A 586-nucleotide genomic window follows, 5' to 3' on the forward strand; every position below is an offset into this window, starting at 1 on the left:
AATACATTAAAACAATAATGTTAATGAAATTTTATGGAAACTGTGATACATTACCATTAAAAAAGTCAGATTAAAAAAGAGAGAGAGAGAAGAAATAAATACTTTATATTTTATTCAGCAAAGATGCTGACATTGTTAATGATAAAACATATTTCTATTTCAAATAAATGTTGTTCTTGTGAAATTTCTTTTCAAAGAATGAATTTTCACAAAATTATTAAAGCAGCAAAAATTTGTGAAAGCAAACTTAATTTTCAGCATTTATAATAATTAGAAGAACCATAATTAATAATTGAGCACCAATAATAATTGATAACAACTGAGCATCAAATCAGTATATTAGAATGATTTCTGAAAGATCACGTGACACTGAAGACTGGAGTAATGATGCTGAAAATACAGCTTTGATCACAGAAATAAATTACATTTTACAATATATTCACATAGAAAAGAGTTATTTTAAATTGCAATAATATTTCATAATATTAGTGTTTTTACTGTATTTTTTTAATGCAGCCTTGATGAGCATATATATATATATATATATATATATATTTTTTTTTTTTTTTTTTTTTTTTTTTGGGGC

This window comes from Sinocyclocheilus grahami, unplaced genomic scaffold (genome assembly GCF_001515645.1).
Source record: "Sinocyclocheilus grahami isolate Dianchi unplaced genomic scaffold, SAMN03320097.WGS_v1.1 scaffold495.1, whole genome shotgun sequence".
Taxonomy (NCBI): Eukaryota; Metazoa; Chordata; class Actinopteri; order Cypriniformes; family Cyprinidae; genus Sinocyclocheilus; species Sinocyclocheilus grahami.